The following is a 20,461-nucleotide window of genomic DNA, read 5'->3' as shown; positions in this document are numbered from 1 at the left end:
GGCTTCTTACCCTGTTGGCTGGACCTGGACTTGCCCCCCAGTGAGCTGACTCGTGTCTGTCAGCTGTGTGTGGCCTTGTCCCCTGTTTAAATGTAGTGCCCATTTTCCCTGTGTGAGCGATTTGCTAAGCTGCCAGGTATGGGGCAGGCACTGGGAAGTAGCCTTAGTGCCTGTGTGAAAAAAATCAGTCTCAGGGCACCTGGGTGGCACAGTCATTAAGCATCTGCCTTTGGGTCTGGTCGTGACCCCGGGGTCACATGATCCTGCCATGTTGGGCTCCCTGCTCAGTGGGGAGCATGATTCTCCCTCTCCCACTCCCCCAGCCTGTGTTCCCTCTCTAGCTGTCTCTCTGTCAAACAAATAAATAAAACCTTAACAAAAATCTGTCTCAAAGGTACTTACCACCCTTGCTGACAATGGGGGAGCTGCTATCCCCACAGGGAGTCCCCTCAGAGAGACAAGACTTCCAACTTCTTGGAGCCCAGAGATGTAGACCTGGACCTGGTAGCTTCCATTCTTGGAATCACGGTTGGGGCCTTAGCAAGCCCTCTCTTCTTCCAACCTTCCTGTTTCTCCTTCCCTACCCATGGTTTGGACCCAATTCCTGATCTGGGGGAGTTCAAGGGTGACCGCTCCTAGGAATAGCAGTGGTTGACTGATGGACCTTGTCAGCAAGAGGCCCAGTAGCCTTCAAGGGAGGCAGCTCTGTGGGGGCCAGCAACAGCCCCCTCAAAGCAAAGTGGGGAAGGAGACCAGCCCTGCTGATTCTAGCCAGTCTGTAATGCCATAGAAAGGAGGGCTGTGCCCAAAGGTGCTCTACTCCTGGCAGGTGGGGACAGGACCTGCAGGGGGTCAGCCAGGGAAGGGCACCTGCAGGGTTTTCCTGGGAGTTCGGCACAGGAGGAGGGTTCCTGGCTCCAGCATGCTGTCTGTGGGTTTGGTTTCCCATCTCTGAAGCCTCAGACTCCCCTTTGTATGATGAGATGCTGATGGCCCCCATCTCTGGGAGCAGAAGGTAGGGAGGCCCCATAAGCAGACTTGCTCAGGACAGACTGGGAGAGTGGCTGTAGCTTAAAGAAGCCCAAGGCCTGTCCCCATGAAGAAGGTGCACATGGCATGGTCCCCAGCTCTGGGGTCCTGCTGCTAGCCTCTGACAGTGACCCTCCTCCCACCTTGTCCCTCATCCCTGTAGACAGGTGGTCTTCTTGGAGCTGTCCCTGCAGAGGACAGAGAAGCCCATCATGGTGGGACACAGTTTCATCTACTAAGTCATCACCAAGCAGTGGGCTTCCAGGCCTTTGTGCCCCCATGGGAGGGCTGGAGGGTGGTGGTCCTCAAGGTCTCCAGTACCCCATACTGGCAGGATGTGTCCGTGCAGCATATGGCGATAGTCAGCCGCTTCTGTGAGCAGCACTTCCTCCATGATTTGGACGACGTATGTGTGTGGATGTGGACATGAAGTTCTGCGACCACGTGGGCATGGAGATCCTGCCCCCCCTCTGGCACCCTGCACCCCAGTTTCTACCAGGTGTCCCATGAAGACTTCAGCTACCAGTGCCAGCCAACGGTTCCAGGCCCACATCCCCAGGGACCAGGACGATGTTTACTACATGGGGGCCTTTTTTGGGGGGTTGGTGGTGGAGGTTCACTGACTGACCTTGGCCTGTCACCCGGTGATGGGGGTTGACCTGGCCAATGGGATCAAGGTTGTGTGGTGTGACAAGAGCCACTTGAACAGGTACCTGCTGGACCCAAGCCCACCAAGGTGCTATCCACATGGGACCTGTGAGACCCACAGTGGCTGGGCTGTCCCCTGGAGGACCGGTGGGACCTATGGTGGCTGGGCTGCCCTCCCAGCCATTCATGAAGAAGCTGAGATTCAAGCTGTGCCCCAGAATCACCAGGACATCTGGGACTCATGAGGAGCTGTCCCCCTCTCCACCAGAGAGTTCTGTCCTGAGCAGAGCTCTGAGAGCAGGTTCCTACTTCTGTCCCCTCCAGGGAGACCATGGAGCCCAGCCCTGCCTACACGGACATTTCCAGGGCCCCAGCTGCACCCACACACAGGAGGCCTGCCTGGGGACACAAGGTCCTCTCTTTGTGGTCACTGTAGTTTGATAACTTCTGGGTCATTTTCAGCTGTGAATGGCTCCAGTTTTATGTTGGATGATTTCTGTGTCCATGCTGAGCAACCATATTTAAAAAGGACAGTCAAGGGAAAAGGTTTTCTTCCTGGTTCTAGACAGACACTGCTGGGTGGGGGTTGGAGTGATCCTACAGCAGCCGTGGAGCCAGGATGGCCTCTGGTTGAGTCTTCCCTCCCAGTCCCTGGACCTTTCCAGGGCCATGGGGCTTCAGGGGCAGGGGTGCACCAAGATTCCTCTCAGACCTTCAGTCCCCTGACTGCCAGAGGCCTTGGCTGTGGCCGCTAGCTCAGCCTCCAAGAGCATGGAGCCCTCTGAGTTATGTGCGGTTTCCACCTTGGTTTTATTTTTTATTTTTAAATTTAACTTAATTTTTAAAATTTAAATTCATTAGCCAACATATAGTACATCAGTGGATTTTAATGTAGTGTTCAGTGATTCAGTAGTTGCCTGTAACACCCAGAGCTCATCACAACATGTGCTCTCCTTACTACCTGTCACCCAGCTACCCCATCCCCCCACCCCCTCCCTTCTGTCAATGGGGCCAAGTGCCCTGGCTGGGGCTCAGGTAGCTTCGTACATGTTCCACCTGCCTCTCCCTGGCTGCCCCAGCCATGCACATCCCTTTGCTGCTTTCCAGCAGAGGGCAGTTTTAACCAAGGTCAGGAAGACAGGATGGATTTTCCTGACTCCACTTGCCACCCACCAACCCCCCCACCACCCCACCCCCACCCAGGGCTGCAAGAGATGAAAGTTTTCTTCAACTCCTCTTAATATCCCTGCCTGGGTCTAGAAATTGACAAAGACAGATGAACAGGAGAAAAGCTGGCAAAATGTATTGATTTTTTGCTGGGAGCAAGAAGCAATAAATGTGTGAAGAATTGAGAGACAAAAGGGTTTGAGCTAGGGCTGGTAATCAGTAAAAAAGTAACTAGGAAGATAAAGGTTAGTTTAACCAGGTTTGTTCCTCTAGCCTTTGTGGCCCGAAATTCCTTGACTCTGGTGATAAGCATGTCCTCCCTCCTGTCTGGGGAGAGAAAGTGCCACATGGGAGTGTTCCAACCTGCTTCAGGGAAGGAGGGCTGATGGCTGGGGATTAGAGGGATCTTCCTGCTTCTGCTCTATGGAAAATTCTTTCAGTTTCTATATTTAACTTGCCAAGGTGCCATATTTGGGGCAGTGTGTCCTGACCCACACTGGCTTGGTGCTGTACTCTGTCTCCTCCTAATGTCCTGGACATTAAATGTTCCACTGTGGTGATGGCCCAGTCTTGGGGCAGCCCATTGTCCAGGGAGGCACCTGCCTCCAGGGGAGGGTTGCCTACAACATCCCACATGGGTGCCCTGTTGCTAAGGGTGGCCGCCCCTCCTCAGGGAGATTGGGTGAGAGTGTGAGTTCTTACTTGGAGAAACTGACTTCATTTCCTGCAAATGTCTGACTTCATTTCCTGTAAATGATCCAGTAGTGGGATCACACAGGAGTACTACTTTTAGTATTGGTGGGGGGTGGGGGTGGGGGGGGAAGACACTCCATATTTTTCCCAGCATGGCTGTGCCAACCAAGGTTGATTCTGGATCATTTTACCTGTAAACCAGAGATTTTTCAAGATCCTCTCCAGCAGAGAACATGAGGAGAACATTTTCAAGGCCTTGCAAAGTATACTAACCACAGGAACAAACCAGTAACTCAGAAACTATTGAAATGAAGAACTGGTTCTCCTTCCATGTCTGGCTAGTATGCTGGTTTGTGGCTCAATCCCACCTCAGGCAGCTGGAAGGTTGACCTCCCAGGTTGGCTGACATTGAAATGGCTACTGTTTCCAGAAATTCTTTGGGGTGTGGTCAGGATTCCCCACCTGTGCAAAGATCAAGTTGGCGACCTCTGACAGGGGAGCCGCAGTTCCTTCAGGCATGGTCCCTCCCCCATCTGGTGGTGGAGCCATCACACTGAGGGTTTAGGGGGACGGGAGCTGCCCCTAGGCAAAACCATGGGAGATTCCCACTGTCCCGACCTGACCTTCAGATGCTCCTCAGTTACTTCTGCACCTTTGGTGTCTACCTGGCACTCTGACCTGGCTGTTTTTGGACAGCTCATCTAGTAGTACCCTCACTTTCTGGGAAGGGGATTTACTGGAATCCGCAGTGTGTCCTGCTGCCCCACCCGGATTGCTTTTTGAAGGCACATCATATAGGCCATCTGAGGACCCAAGACTGCAAGCCTGTTGCCTGGAGGGGTTCTGAGCAGAGCTGGTGGGATGGGAGTGCTGCAAGGCACAGAGGCAGGTTTCTAGAAAGCTGTCTGGGGTCCCTGGCATTCTACCATTTTTTTTTTTTAGAGATTTTATTTATTTATTTGACAGAGAGAGATCACAAGTAGGCAGAAAAGCAGGCAGAGAGAGAGGAGGAAGTGGGCTCCCCTCTGAGCAGAGAGCCCAATGTGGGACTTGATCCCAGGACCCTGAGATCATAACCTAAGCCGAAGGCAGAGGCTTAACCCACTGAATCACCCAGGCTCCCTGCATTCTACCATTTTTGAATCAAAGCCCTGAGATCTTTCAAATGCCAGCAATGTTACAGCATGGGCCAGAAAATCACATGTTTCTGTGCACCCAACACCACCTAAACTGCTGGCCATTAAAAAAGTTTTTTTTAAATTTTTTAATAAACATATACTGTATTATTAGCCCCAGGGGTACAGGTCTGTGAATCTCCAGGTTTACACATTTCACAGCACTCACCATAGCACACACCCTTCCCAATGTCCTTAACCCCACAACCCTCTCCCTACCCCCTTCCCGCCCCCGCCACCCTCAGTTTATTTTGTGACATTAAGAGTCTCTTATGGTTTGTCTCCCTCCTGATCCCATCTTGTTTCATTTATTCTTTTCCTACCCCCCAAACCCCCCACATTGCACCTTCACTTCCTTATATCAGGGAGATCATATGATAGTTGTCTTTCTCTGATTGACTTATTTCGCTAAGCACAATACCCTCTAGTTCCATGCATGTTGTCGCAAATGGCAAGATTTCATTTCTTTTGATGGCTGCATAGTATTCCATTGTATATATATACCACATCTTCTTTAGCCATTCATTTGTTGATGGACATCTAGGTTTTTTACATAGTTTGGCTGTTGTGGACATTGCTGCTATGAACATTCAGGTGCACGTGCCCCTTCGGATCACTACATTTGTATCTTTGGGGTAAATACTCAGTAGTGCAATTGCCGGGTCATAGGGTAGCTCTATTTTCAACATTTTGAGGAACCTCCATGCTGTTTTCCAGAGTGGCTGCACCAGCTTGCATTCCCACCAACAGTGTAGGAGGGCTCCCCTTACTCCACATCCTCGCCAGCATCTGTCATTTCCTGACTTGTTAATTTTAGCCATTCTGACAGGTACAAGGTGATATCTCATCATGGTTTTGATTTGTATTTCCCTGATGCTGAGTGACGTGGAGCACTTTTTCATGTGTCTGATGGCTATTGGCCATTTTTTGCACTTGAGCTGAGTACAAAGGATTGGGAGAAGGAGCTTGAGGGGAAGTCCTGGGTCAGACTTTGTGTTTGGGGACATAGGCCATCCAGACAGGCTTGTGCTAAGCCTCAGGAAGGAGCCTGTGTGAAGACCCCAGCTGCAGACATTGCTGTCCGCTGATGCCCCAGTGCACCTGCTGCTGGGGGAGCACCTGCCTCTTCCTCTCTACCTGAGGGCTCTCTCCTGCACCAGCTGTGCCCCTCCCCTGGCAGTCACTGCCAGCCTGCAGCCTGGGAGGGTGGATACCCCAATGACCTCCAGCCCTGGGGACATCCAGGGCAGATGGGACGTGGTCTCCCAGCAGGTCTGAGCGCCAGGCCCCCATGGGGCTCACTCTCCTCCTGGGGGTTCACTGTGCCACATCCTTCCTCAGGCTCCCTGGGCCTAACTCCTCCTCTGCTCATGCACCACTCTCGGCCCAGGCTCCACACGCTGAGACTGGAAGCGGGTCGTCTGGACTTTCTGGACTTGTACTTCCATGGCTGTGACATGGACACAGCCTGGCCTCACAGACTCATCAGAGGAGACCCAGTGCAGGAAGATGCAGGCCACCTCAACGGAGAAGCCAGGTGACCCCAGAGGGAGAGCACAGGCCTTGCGCAAAAGATAGGGCTCATGGAGCCCAGTGTGGGATGTGGGTACCTGGCCAAGGGGTATCAGGAATCCTGGTGAGGGTGGCCCTGGTCGGGGGAGGGCAGACCACAGAAGGGTCACAGAAAAGGCAGGAGAAAATGAAGATAACTGGATAGAGCTTCCCAAAGAGGTCGATGGAAGAGTCAGAGGATCACAGAGACCCTTAGGAAAACTCTGAGGCCCTGGAGATGTTGGCTGAAATGCTGTCATTTGGTCAGAAAATTTGTGTCACTAACCCCCAGTTGGCACTGGATGATTTACTCGTTGTTGCTTCTGGGTATCAGGGCGTATGGGCCACTAGCACTCACGCTGCATGAAGTCTGGGATATATTTATTTTACATCACTTTTCAGGACTAGATTTTTCTAGAGGGAGTGCTAAACATGGGCCTCTCCATTCTTTTCTTTGTGCCACCAGCCTCTGTTCTCAGGAGCAGAGTCCTGGTGCTCATCACACTGCTAGCCCTGAGGACAGCTCCCTGTCTCCTCCCACAGTGGACATGACCACGTGGGTTGGAGGAGTGCTCACGGATGAAGCCCCAGTGCTCAGTGCAGAGCAGGGACCCCCAGACCTTCTGCTGAATGAAGGAGGGCATGAGGGAGGAAGGGTAAGGAGGGAGGGAAAAGAGGGAAGGAAGGAAAGGAGGAAGGGAGGAGAAGGAGGGAGGGAGGGAGGGGGGAGGCAGGAGGGAGTGAGTGAGGCAGGAGGGTGGGAGGGAGCGAGAGAGGAGAGAGAGGGAGGGAGGATGAAAGGGAGAGAGAAGAAGGGAGGAAGGATGAGAGGGAGGGAGTGAGGGGAAAGAGGGAGGAGGGATGGGAGGGAAGCAGGGAGGGTGAGGGAGTGGGGGAGCAAAGGGAGGGTGGAGGGGAAGCAGAGAGGGGGAATGAATGAGACAGTGAATAAATGAGGTGAGGAAGGAGGGGGTGGAAGAGCCGAAGTCCGGTCCATACATCAGGAGCCATTATTTGGGGTGAGGTCCAAGGATATCTCAGCCTGGGCCCCGGAGGGTGGCTCAGGGCACATCCTTCTGTCCTCCAAGTGCTGACCTTCCTTCTCCTTGGCCCTGCTGTCATCCTGGATCCTCTCCACCTCCTCCAATATTCTGAATATTCCCAGGAACAGTGGCAGGAGGGGGGTCTCAGGAGGGGCTTCCCAGATCCTGTGCCTGGACAACCCTGGGACAGTAGCTACAGGACATTCTCTCATGAGGACTGGGATGTGGATCCCATCCATCTCCTTGAACATTAGCACTGTTCCATTCCCTGCTCTCTCCACCACCGCTCTGCTGAACACTCCTGAAAATACATCTGTGAAAAATCGTGCTGGAGTTTCTGGGCCGAGCTCTGCTAGGTGATGGGTGCACCTGCAGCCTGGGATGGGTGCTGCTCACTCTTCTCCCAACAGGGATGCCCATCACCCTTCTCTCCAGGGGACCTGCATTGGACCTCTGGTTCTTCACATTCTCCCAGGGCTGCCGGTCCCCAGACCAGACACCTGCCACTCTGAGGATAGTCAGTGCTGTCTTCATAGGGTTTCCTTTGCCATAGCCCTTCTCCAGGGAGCTCCCGCATCTCTGACACATACTCCTCTTGTGCCTATCCTCCCTTCTGGACTTGCATGCCTTTGGTCTCTGTCGCTGTGGAACCCAGTGACTTGGAGCCTGGTTTGGAGCAGAGTCAGGTGGCCTTGGGTTGTGAGAGATGTGTTTGCCCTCTGTTGTGCGTCTTCCAGGTTTTTGCATTTCCCTGGTTTCTGTGTGGGCCACAAGAGGAACCAGCTGTGTCCTGTCTGGGGTCAGGCTGTGGTGTCCCAGCAGGAACAGGGGTCTTGAGCCCGAGATTGTGCTCATAATCCCTAAAGGGGCCTCTATGATTACATCTCATCTGTAATCCATCAGGAGTTTCAATATCAAATAAGGGAAATTCTATGTCACATAAACACAGGAAAAAAAAAAAAAAACGAGTCCCCTGTGAAAATAGGACAGACACGAAGGCACATATTGTGTGATTCCACATACAGAAACATCCAGAACAGGTAAAGGAACAGAGAGAGAAAGAAGCTGAGGGGTTGTGAGAAACTGGGCTGGAGGAGAAATGCACAGGGAGGGCTTTGGGTCTCCTTTGGGGAATGAGACATCCTGCAGCGATGTTCTGTGGGGTGGTGGCACAGCGTTGGGAATGTGCTCAAAGCTTGTGATGTGCTCAAGTGAAAACAAGTAATTTTATTTAAAACAAATAATAAACTATGCAGAACATGGAAAGATAAAATAACAGTTAATAAGTACCAGAGAGAAAGAATATACAGGTAGGGATGAAACATTCCTGCAGGATGCTGGGGTCGGGGGATAGAACAAGGGATAATTGTCCCACAAGCAGGGCTGTGAGCACTGGGTGTGGCTCTGGGAGCCCCGCAGGAGTAGGAGTAGGGGCAGGGGTTGAGATAGAGGCAGGGACAGGAGCCGGGACAGAGGCAAGAGCAGGAGCACAGACTGTGGCAGGGGAAGGAGGAGCGGCTCTGGCAGGGGCAGGGGCAGGAACAGAAGCAGGGGTGGGAGCAAGGGAAGGGGAAGGGGCTGGGACAGGAGCTGGAACTGGAGTAGAAGCAGGGTCTGGGGCAGGGTCAGGGTCAGGGACATGAGCAGGAACTGAAGCAGGAACAGGGGCAGGTGTCAGCTCCTCTGGGACATTGTAAGGTTCTCTGTCGCAGGTGGCTGGTTCCCTGCTGGCTCCTGGTCTCCTACTGAAGTCTCTCCAGGCACCATCACCCCCTCTGGAGCTGTGGGTGAAGTTGGGGCCAGCTCTGGCTCTTCAGAGCTAGACCCAAGTATCCAGGCCCCAACATTCCAGAGACAGCCCCCTGCCCATCTCCTTTCATTGGAGATCCTGGAGCGAAGAACATGCTTATGTGCCTTCGCAGAGACAGAGCTCAGCCCAGGACCTCCCAGAGAAGCTACAACCAGGAAGGAACCCTCACTGGGACATCGCCCCAACTGCAGTCCACTCTCTGGGTGCTTGGGGCCAGTCCTTGCTCCTGGCCCCACACCAGCCTCTGGGGTCTCCTGCCTGTGGGACTTAGCACCATCCCATCCCCAGACACCCACATACACCCAGCCCTGTCCTTCTCACACTTGGGCTCGGCCTCCATGTGCTGGACCACAAACTGGTGTGGTATCAGCAGGGAGAGTGGCCTGGCAGTGTCAGAGGCCTTCCCAGGCCGTACTGAGTCCCTGCTCCTGGAGAGCACCCTACGGTCACTTCCTGTGTCAGGAAGATGGAGCTGGTGTCCACCAGCCTCCTTCCTGTTTCATCATCCCTGGTGTTCTGCAAAGACAGGGACCAGTAGCTGACCCGGACGCATCACAGCCCTGCCGGCCATCCTCAATGTCCTCCTGCCCAGTCCCCCTGCTGCTCCCAGATCAGAAACGGACCTGTGTATGCACAGTCCCACACCTGGGACAGGGACCTATACCTGCAGGACACAGGATAAACCCTGGGGAGAAGCTCGCAGCCCACCACATCCCATCCTACCCAGCCAGCCTTGACCTGGGGTGTGAACATGACCTGCCCACCGGGCATCTGACCCCTCATCTGCTCTTGAATGTGGTGGGCGCATCCCATGTGAGCCTTCTTTACAAACACACACACACACACACACACACACACACACACACACACACACGGGAAGGGGGCCTGTGGTTGCACAGTCAGATCAGAGCATATAGGGCTGGGGGCTGGCTCTGGGCCTCATGATGTCACCTTTCTGTACTTCCGGCCAAGTGACCAGAGACGTCAGGGAGCCCTGATATGACATCTCCAGCGACGGAAAGTGTTTGCAGGGTGTGCTTTCCTCTGCCTGCAGTCTCCGGACTTTGGGATGCAACACACAAACATGTTTTTCTTTCGAGGATCCCCAAAGAAATGAGCTGGGCAGGAGGTTTTCTCTGGAATGTGGGTGCCTGGTTACCCAGGTTCCAAATTCTGTTGGGCTCTGTTGTCAGGAAAGTGAAGTCACCACTGCCTGGGGATGCCTTACCAGACTTCGTCCTCACACCAGAACCCCCCGAGGGCCGCCTTCCCCCAGCTGCTCAATGCTCATCCTCTACCCCATACCCTGTCCATACAGGGACACCCACACAGCCTACCTGTGAGGCCTGGGTGTGGACAGTGTCCCCCGCTGTGAGGGCATAGAGCTGGGTTCAGACTGGGCTCCTGTTCATGCCCAGGACTGTGACCCTTGACAGACTCTGTGCCTCTCAGGGCCTCTCCAGGCTCCCCACTGGCACAGTGGGGTCTTCTGGCTTCTACTTCTAGGGACGCCATCAGGGGTAGGACCTCTACATACGTTCCTGCTATCACAGGAGACTGGGACACACACACGGCAATGCAAGGATGAGTGGGGGCTGGGCGGGGCATAGAACACAGCTCAGCGGGGCCTGGGTCTGCTCTGGGGTCCAAGCAAAGCCACCCTCCTCCTGCTTGTCTCCCAGCCCCTGTGGGAAGGTTGCAGTGAACGGATTCCGGCCTTGTCCTCTTGGGCCACAGACTTCCAGGGGCTCCCATTAGTTTTGGGCCCAGGTCCCAGGGCCTCATCTGTGCCCATGTGCTGGGCAGTCCCCACAGTGGCTCCTGGCATTCCCAAATCCTGGTCACACATCCCTGTGGAATTCTCGGCCCTCCAGGGTGGATGGCCTGTGTTACTGCTCTAAGGAATAGAATGGAACACAATGATGGGATGTTGTTTCCAACCGGATGGGAGAAAGTCTGTGACTTCTGCTTCCCTCTCTGTGTTCATTCTCTGTCTCTGTCTTCTCTGTGTGTCTCTGTGTCTCTCCCAGGAGCAGAATCTATAGGCTCTGGGGGTGATATAAGAAACCTCAGAGGCCTACCTGCTCCCCGTTTCTGTCTCCTGTTCTGGTGCTTTGTTCCCTCCTAAGTCCTCCTCACCCTGACCAGAGCACTGACTCTGGAACGTCTTCCAAATAGGGACCCTGTGGCTGCAACAAGGAGGGTCCTGACCTTGGTCCCCAGACCAGTGGTTCAGGGCTCTGCCACATTCTGCAAACCCAGATCCTCAGCCCCCCAACCCCCCAGGCTGTCCTCTGCTCAAAGGACCTCGAGGGAGTACAAAGCATTTTCCCAGGACCAGGAGTACAGTGGGTCAGGGATGGAGATCCAATGCCAACAGACTTTTCTATAAGCCTGTGGGACCCTAGGGACCCATCTCTGTAGCCGAATTGACAGAAGAGTAAGCTGAGGCCTTTTGTGCTATAGCCCCGTCTGGACTTGGAGGGTATCTCTTCCTACTTCCAGTAGCTCAGGATAGTGAGGGACACCAGACCCCGGACCCTGTCCTCTCCCAGTGCCCTGGCCAACCCCCTGGGCCACTTGGGGACCCCTGATCATCAGCCTGGCCTGTCTCCCATCCCCATGCTCTGGATCTGGGTTCTTGCCAGGGGTCCTGATGCCCCTGCCCCATTGCCCAGCTGTCTCTGAGCTCTTTCTTCTTTCCCCTTGTCCCCCACCTTGCTCCCAGGGTGTCCACCCCTTCTGACCCTGGGCTGGGCAGTCAGAGTGGTGTGTGTGTGTGTGTGTGTGTGTGTGTGTGTGCAGGCACATGTGCCTCTACTTCTCTGGGGATACCCAAGGTCATGTGCCCATGTGGGTCGGGTTGGGTAGCTGTCCCTGAGGATCTGAGGGGCTCTCTCCCCCAAAGAGAACCTCATGGGAGGGTTAGGGCTGGCCTAGTACTGGAGAGCAGCCCCCCTCCTTGGCCTCTGTACAACCCCATTCACAGATGGGCCAGTCACTGCCTCTCTTGACCCCAGGTTCTCAACTGTCCCTGAGGGTTGAACATGGAAATGCTTGAACTTGGCCACTCTTCCAGGGGTAGGTGGAGGACAGGTGCACCAGGCACACAGGCCTCCCTTCTGAGAGGGCCAGGAGTGCACAGGGGACCTGCACACAGCACTTGTACCATGGCCCAGCCCTGCGGCACACGTGCATGACACCCGCGGCTCCACACCGGACCTGTCCCCCGTGTTTCCTCACCACCACCAAGGGCTCTGTGGCCCCAAAGTCCGCTTAATCCTGGAACCATGCCCATCCTGGGATGCAAGCCTCAGGGTGTAAGGCCAGGTGGGTTGGACATCTGGGGACACAAAGGTCACTGAATACTCCCCACCCAGCTGGCCGGGAATGCAGACTGCCTCCCAGGGTCCAGCTAAGTGCAGGGCTGGGCCAGAGGACCTGGAGACAGCAGTGGAGGCTGACTCGGGGCAGGGAGAAGAGCAGTCCACCCACTCCCCTTCTCTTCTCCTCCTCCTTCCTCATCTTCCTGGTAGGACCCTGGGACAGACATCCAGCCTGTCCCTGGGACAGGGATGGAGACCAGGGAGGAGGGGCCCACCACCAGGATGCCCGAGTGTGAGAGTGCTGTTACTGTAGTGAGGAACCCCATGGGCATTCAGGGATTTCAGCCCTTTTTAGACATGAGCAGTGGCCCCAGGACTCAGCCCCTGGCCCATCCTTCAACCTCCATGAGGCCCCACATCTCCCCCAGCCCAGTCCTTGTCTGCAGCCAGTCCTCCCTCCAGCCCCAGGAAATCCAGCTGCTCTGGGGGCTGCAAACTCATTACGAGCTGGAGACAAGCCAGCCCTATGGGGCCTGATTCTGGGTCCTGGAGCCCCACAGTGCGGAGAGGTTATGCAGGCAGGAGATGGGAGAGGGCAGAGTGGAGGCCCTGGGGGCCATGGCTCCCTGGTCAGTACAGGCCCTGTTGTTGTGCCGGCCCCTAGGGCACCCAAACTCCAGCTCCCAGGCAGGCTCTGGGAGGGAGACCAGAGTGTGGCTCCTGCTAGCTCAGACCTGTCAGTCTGTCCTGTAGCTACAGCCCATCCTGCCAGCTGCACTGCCCTTCCTAATCAGCCAGCATCACCCCCAGGACCAAGAAGAACAGTCCATCATCCAGTTCAGGGGCCAGTGTGTGGCTGGGCAGGCAGGGGAGGGCTCGCTCTGGGCTTAGGGAGTCCCTGGGTGGGCTAACAGGGGCTTGAGAGGCGTGGCCTTCCAGCCCCTCCACTGACAAGTCCCGTCACTGGAGCCATTTGCCTTCCCTCTCTGGGCCTTGCTCTCCACTTCTGTGCAATGCGATGATGCTGAGTGATTGTTCCCAGTGCAGGAGCATGTGGGGTGCTGGTGATTGACCTAAGCTGGGCACAGAGCCTGGACTGCAGAGTGCAGTGGGGGATGGTGAGCCATGTCACCAGTGAGCAACCCTACCCCCAAAAGACACCCAGCCCTTCCATGCACCCACCAGGCCCCTGGGAGACCACACTCCTGACACCAGGTCCCTGTGTGCATGGGACTTCATCAGCAGTGGGGCAGGGTGGGGACCCCGGGACACGGGGCCAGCTGCTCCCTCTGAGGGCATGAGAACAAAGACTTTCCCTGGACCATGTAAGAGGGGATGTGGCTGCCCCCAACAGGACATTGAAATTCTGTTTCTGTTAGAATCTGAGGATTGGGCTTTGGGTTTTTTGTTTGTTTGTTTTGGTTTGGTTTGGTTTTGATTTTTTTACGGGCCAAGGAGACACACTCTCTCCATGACTCCTCCTTGAATGAAGAGCTCTTGCAGGGCCTGCCCCTCCCTGGCTCCTGAAGGAGACCCATGCTCTCAAAGACAGGATCATTTCAGTTCATGATCCTGGGTCAGGATGGGAGACAGCCCCTCATGGCTCCCAATTCTGGGGCTGAGAGGGCCTTTCTCAGGCACAGCAATGCCCACTGAATGAGGGGACTTCAGAAAGAACGCATGCCTGGCTCAGGTCCTGTCCCAGGATGCTGGCTGCCTTCCCCAGCACCAGAGGAAGAGGGACACCCTCTGCTTCTCTGGGAGGGGGTCCTCTGACCCACAAGCAGGCCCTTAAAGGGTTCTAGTCCATCTCTGGAAGTGCACAGGCATTGAGTGGGCTAATCACTGTCCACACACGAACACGGACAATGTGCCAAGGAAGCACCGGAAGTGATCCTGTGCAAATGGCCTGCGGCCGGGGGGGCTGGTGGCTTCAGTGCCCTCCAGTGGGCCCCTTTTCTTGATGGGAATCTTCCTGGAGTCTGTCCTCAGAACTCCCTTCCTGCTGGTTTCAGTACCAAAGGCAAGACTGTGGTGTGGCTAAGAAGGCTCCACCCCAGCCTCCCTCCTTCTGCACACATCACTTCTGCACACACTCCCCAAGAAGCAGGGGCTGCTGCTCCCACATGCCCCATGCCAGGCTGGTTTGAGCACTCATTCCCTCTAAGCCCAGCCGCTCTGGCTCTGTCACATACACGGCGGCCACAGCTGCCTGGCTGGGCCAGGAGTCCCAGTAGAGCTCTCCTTTCCCAGGATCAGGGTTCATTTTCCTGGACAGAGAAAGAAGTTCCATCTGTCATCTGCTAGAGAAGGTGAATTCCTGGGCCGGGTGGCCCTCAGGTGCCTGAGGACATGGGGGTTCCCTGGAGAGAAGGGTGATGGGCACACCTGTCTGAGAGAACAGTGAGCAGTTCCCATTCCGGGCCGCAGGGGCACCCACCACCTCGTAGTGCTCATATTCAGACTCACCCTAGGAACCTCTGGCACAATTTTTCATAGATGCTTTTTGAGGAGTGTTCAGCAGTGGTGGAGAGAGCAGGGAATGCACAAATACTAATGGCCAAGATGATGGACGGTGGCTCAGTCGGTTAAGCCGCTGACTCTTGATTTTGGCTCAGAAGTGATCTCATGCTGTGCAATCGAGCTCCATGTAGGGTCTGTGTTCAGTGCTGTGTAGGCTGATGATTCTCTCTTTCCCCTTCTGCCTTTTCCAACACTCTTGTGCCATACTCTCTCCCCTCTAAAATAAATTAATAAAATCTTTATAAAAATGGAATCACATACAATGTACTTTTAAAAATTGTAAAATATCCTAACTGATTTTTCCATTTTAAACATTTTCAGTATAAATTCCGGTAGTGTTAACTATATTTACACTGCTGTGAAACATATCTTGATAATATTTCATCGTGCAAATCTGAAATTCTATTCCCATTATTATGTTTTTCATGGAGAAAGCATATTAATTAACTAATCCATTAATTAATTAATTTTATTATGTTCAGTTAGCCATCATACAGTACATTAGTTTTTGATGTAGTGTTCAATGATTCATTAGTTGTGTCTAACACCCAGTTCTCATCGCAACACGTGCCCTCCTTAATACCTATCACCCTGTTACCCCATCCCCCTCCCCTCTGTAACCCTCAGTTGGGCTCCCAGGATCCAGAGTTTCTCATGCTTTGTCTCCCTCTCTGATTTCTTCCCATTCAGTTTTCCCTCATTTCCCCTGTGGTCCTCCACGCTATTCCTTACATTCCACATATGAGTGAAACCACGTGGTAATTGTCCTTCTCTGCCTGACTTATTTCATTTTGCATGATCCCCTCCAGTTCCATCCATATTGATACAAATGGTAGGTATTCATCCTTCCTGATGGCTGAGGAATGTTCCTTTGAATATATGAACCCCATCTTTATCCATTCATGTGTTGAAGGTCATCTTGGCTCCTTCCACAGTTTGGCTATTGTGGACATTGCTGCTATGAATATTGGGGTGCAGGTGCCCCTTCTTTCCACTATGTCTGTATCTTTGGGGGTACTGAGTAGTGAAATTGCTGGTAGGTAGGGCAGTTCTATATTTAACATCTTGAGGAACCTCCAAACTGTTTTTCAGAGTGACTGCACCAACTTGCTTTCCCACCAATAGTGTAGGAGGGTTCCCATTTCTCCCCATCCTCGACAATATCTGTCATTTCCTGACTTGTTGATTTTGGTTATTCTAACTGGTGTAAGGTTATTTCCCTGATGGCTAGTGATGTTGAACATCTGCCATGTGTCTGTTAGCCATTTGCATGTCTTTGGAGATATGTCTGTTCATGTCTTCTGCCCATTTCTTGATTGGGTTATTTGATTTTTAGGTGTTGAGTTTGAGAAATTCTTTATAGACCTTGGATACCAGTCCTTTATATGACATGTCATTTCCAAACATCTTCTCCCATTCCATGGGTTGCCTCTTTGTTTTGTTGACTGTTTCCTTTGATGTGCAGAAGTGTTTTATCTTGATGAAGTCCCAATAGTTCATTTTTGCTTTTGTTTCCCTGGACTTTGGTGATATGTCCAGGAAGAAGCTGCTGTGGCTAAAGTTGAAGAAGTGTCTGCCTATGTTCTCCTCTAGGATTTTGATGGATTCCTGCCTCACATTGAGGTCTTTCTTCCGTTTTGAGTTTATCTTTATGTGTGATGTAAGAGAATGTTTGAGTTTCAATTTTCTGCATGTGACTGTCCAATTTCCCCGGCACCATTAATTGGAGAGACTCTTTTTTCCATTGGATATTCATTCCTGCTTTGTCAAAGATGAGATGACCATAGAATTTAGGATCCATTTCTGGGGTCTCTATTCTGTTCCATTGATCTGTGTTTTTGTGTGAATACTCTGGTGTCACAGTTTTGTAATATAGCTTGAAGTCATGTATTGTGATGGCCACAGCTTTGGTTTTCTTTTTCAACATGTCCCTTGCTTTGTGGGGTCTTTTCTGAATTCCATACAAGTTTGAGGATTGTTCCAGCTCAATGAAAAATGCCAATGGCATTTTAGTAGGGATGAGGTTGAAAGTGTAGATTGCTCTGGGCAGCATAGACTTTTTAACCATGTTTATTCTTCCAATCCACGACCATGGAATGGTTTTCCATCTTTTTGTGTCTTCCTCCATTTCTTTCATAAGTGTTCTGTAATTTCTAGAGTATAGGTCCTTTATCTCTTTGGTTGGGTTTATTCCAAGTTATCTTACAGTTTTTGGTGCTCCTGTAAATGGAATCGGTTCCCTAATTTCTCTTTCTACAGTTACATTGTTAGTGTATAGAAAACCAACAGATTTCTGTGCATTGATTTTGCATCCTGCCACATGACCGAATTGCTGTATGAGTTTTAGTAATTTGGGAGTGGAGTCTTTTGGGTTTTCCACATAAAGTATCATATCATCTGTGAAGAGAGAGCTTGACTTCTTTGTCAATTTGAATGCCTTTTGTTTCTTTTTGTAGTCTAATTGCTGAGGCTAGGACTTCTAGTCCTATATTGAACAATAATGGTGAGAGTGGGCATCCCTTTTGTGTTCCTGATTTTAAGGAAGAATCCCTCAGCTTTTCCCCATTGAGAATGGTATTTACAGTGGGCTTTTCATAGATGGTTTTTATGAAACTGAGGAATATCCCCTCTATTCCTACACTTCGAAGAGTGTTAATCAGGAAATGCTGTTGTATTTTGTCAAATGCTTTTTCTGCATTAATTGAGAGGATCCTATGGTTCTTGTCTTTTCTTTTATTAATGTACTCTATCATGTTGATTCATTTGTGAATGTTGAACCACCCTTGTATCCCAGGAATAAATTCCAACTGGTTGGGACGGATAATCCTTGTAATGTACTGTTGGATCCTATTGGCTAGGATCTTGTCAAGTATTTTGGCATCCATGTTCATCAGGGATATTGGTCTGCAATTCTCTTTTTTCATGGGGTCTTTGCCTGGTTTGGGGATCAAGGTAATGCTGGCCTCATAGAAAGGGTTTGGAAGTTTTCCTTCTGTTTCTATTTTTTGAGACAGCTTCAGAAGAACAGGTGTTTCTTTTTGAATGACAGCCTTGCTGGATAAAATATCCTTGGCTGCATGTTCTTTTCATTTGCTATCTGGAATATGTCTTGCCAGCCCTTTCTGGCTTGCCAGGTCTCTGTGGACAGGTCTGATATTATTCTGATGTTCCTGCCTCCAACCATAAGAAATCTCTTCCCCCTGGCTACTTTCTGGATTGCTTTCTTGGTTCTAAGATTTGCAAGTTTTCCATTTTGAGTTCTAATACTTTATTTATAGACTATTTTATATTTTCTGTGTACACCCTTGTATTATCATGAATAGTCACAATTATTCCCTCGATTCTTATTCTTTTTATTTCTCTTGCCTTATAGCACTTGGTAGATTCTCCAATGCAATGTTGACTGGAGTAGCATTGTTTGAAGATTTTAATATACCTTTCTCAATATCTGATAGAAAAAACAGATGAAACATTGGTAACAAATATGACCCATTAACTACATTACCCATTAAGTACAGAATACATTATTTTCAAGTGGTCCTAGGATATTTACCCAAGTAGATGAAATGTTGGACCATGAAGCAAGTCTACACATTTTAAAGCCTGAAATTAACTAGATTATATTCTTAGACCACAGGGGAATTGAGCCATAGTCAAAATGAAAAGAAAACCAGGAGGTTCCTCGATGTTTGAAAATTAAATGTAACTTTGCTACATATCCTAAGGGTCAGGGAGGGAATCACAAGGGAAATCCTCAACCTTTCCTACATCAGAGCTCACAGACAATGGCACTCTGTGTGTGAAGAGCAGTGTAATTAGCTAGACAGGAGTTGAGCCTTAAGTCAGAGTTATGCCTGCCCCAGCCAAACCTGGCATCCTTGGCCTGTGGTCCCCCCAGAGAGCTGCCCTTCCTGGTGGCCCTGAGCTAAGGGGGACAACATGTCCGTGTGGAAATGGGAAGCTTCCCACTCCTAGTGATGATGGTGCCCCCCGCCCAAGCTGCCCTTTCTGGTGGCCCTGAGCTAAGGGGGACAACATACTCATATGGAAAGGGGAAGTTGCATACCCCTAGTGACAAAAGTGCTATTGTATTGTCCTCACCAGTCCAACAGCATGTTTTCTGAGTGAAATATGACAAAATAGAGGTCCTTGACATTCCTTAAGTGTTGAAAATCATCTTGGGAGCCATCTATTGGAAATACGGATTCAACATGTGGTCTTTCTTCTGGAAAAGAAATAGACCCAAATAGTAATCATGGCTTCCTGAGCATCTGCTCTTGAGAGCCATCACACCACCTCTTTGTGGAATTCTCCCTCTTAAATGTCCAGACTTTGATGTAGAGATTATCAGTCACATTTTCTAGATGGTTAAACAGGGCCTCAGAGATAATTCAAGTCACAGAGGATTTTAGTGTCAGAAACCTAAGTGGGATCCCCAAACTGACTCCAGATCCCTTGTTATTCCATACATGGTACTATTTCCCTCTTATCTCTGGTTTTCTCAATCTGGAAACATCTCAAGTCTCAGGATTTTCTTGTTCCATGGTCAACCTGAATGAATTCAGCTGGCCTTTTTACCTCTGCCCATCATGATCATTAAGCATGGAGGACCTCTGAGTCAGATACTCAAAGATCCTATGAATAGAGACACTATGATATTTTTCTGGTATTAAACTTACTGAAAGAACTATTTTTTAAAAATTGATTCAGGCTCTGGTATGTTCAGAGTGTGCCGTAAGACAGGTCTGAAATAGTATTTTAAAACACTCAGCTCAGCCTCTTCTACAAGGTGAGACAATGTTTACAAACATTACTAATGTATTCCCTTACCCACGATGACTTACTTTGCAACCATCGTGGTGTTTATATGGTATGACTATGACATACACTAGTCAGAATCTACAGGGAAAGAACCAAGACAGTGTATTCAAGCTTTAGGGGGACTTCATGTTTAAATTCGTGTTGAGACAATGAGCTACTCTGTTTTATTCTGTAGTCCAAGGGAATGGTACCAGACATCTCTAAGATGTAGGGAGGTTCTAAAATTCTGACTTTAAATTATCTGTGTGCTTCAGAGATTTGGGCAGGAGAAAGGGAGGAGCCCAGCTTCTGTGAACACCTCTGTTACCTGTGTTGACCATGGAACAGGTCACCTTCTGTAGGCATCATTTTCATTTCTTAGTAGGATTGTTAAAGGTGCTTTTGTCTCAAGTTCCTCTCTTTAGTTGTAATTAGAATGATAATGGAAATTTTGTCTTTTACCATCCATGGGCCAGGATCCTGGGCTCCCACAGAAGCTATCTTTTAACATTTTACCAAGCTCAAAATGACTGGGCAAAACCTCAGAGCATGGGCCCTATTTCTGCCCCAAGCACATGTTGTACATCTGCTTTGAGAAGAAAAAGAGAACCAAAAAAATGCCATTTCAAACAAAAAGATAAGAAAAACAAAAGAACCTCTCCTGTTCCCATTAAAGTCATACTGACTTGCACATAC

Source organism: Meles meles, chromosome 5, assembly GCF_922984935.1.
Source record: "Meles meles chromosome 5, mMelMel3.1 paternal haplotype, whole genome shotgun sequence".
Classification (NCBI taxonomy): Eukaryota; Metazoa; Chordata; class Mammalia; order Carnivora; family Mustelidae; genus Meles; species Meles meles.
This window is presented reverse-complemented; position numbering follows the sequence as displayed.